The sequence below is a fragment of the Physella acuta genome, unplaced genomic scaffold (genome assembly GCF_028476545.2).
Source record: "Physella acuta isolate Inbredline_101_S28 unplaced genomic scaffold, ASM2847654v3 ptg000840l, whole genome shotgun sequence".
Classification (NCBI taxonomy): domain Eukaryota; kingdom Metazoa; phylum Mollusca; class Gastropoda; family Physidae; genus Physella; species Physella acuta.
This window is the reverse complement of record NW_026732357.1, coordinates 107501-108256: the sequence shown is the minus strand read 5'-3', so window position 1 is coordinate 108256 and position 756 is coordinate 107501.

The following is a 756-nucleotide window of genomic DNA, read 5'->3' as shown; positions in this document are numbered from 1 at the left end:
GTTGAAGATAATTACAGAGTATTGTATTTATTTTACAAATACATTGAATTTAGTGGCATCACGATACAGTGGTCGTTGTGCGATCCGCACAGGGTGACACCAATATGAAAAACTAATATTTACTGGCCAAACAATGCTATATCCAGTTAAACTTAAAATAACTACATTTTAGAAGGAGAAGGGTGACCCTAAAAAAAAATTATTTTTGCTAGAGGTCGGATGGGTGACACCCTCAGTTACCACACCGGGTGGAAGAGATGCCTGGTAGAAACTCTGAACTTTACATTGGTATGCACAGGCCCTTCTTTCAAAGATGAGTAATAACATTACTTTTCATGTAATGTACTGTAATATATAATTTTTGCAATGGGGAGTTGGGGGGGGGGGTTATCAAAACTGCTAATTAATGACCAAAGTCAATCATATTTAAACGTACAAAAGTACATTATACTTCTGGAAAAGCTATTGAAACTGGCTGTAAAAGGGGAAAAGAAACTTCACTTAGAGTATTATACAAGTTTCGAATCTTGATATCTTTCGTGTTATTTTGTTCTATTTCAAAGGTGAAAAATAATTTTTACGAGCATCTGATGCTTCATAAATGCATAAAAATAGCTTTCAGGCTAATTGTTTTATGCCCTTTAAAATTTTAGAAATAAACTAAATTAGTTGAAACATTTTTTTACGTAAATCACACCCCATGAAATTTCAGATGCGCTTTTCTCAAAACTATACTCCTCTTCATACCTAATTGGC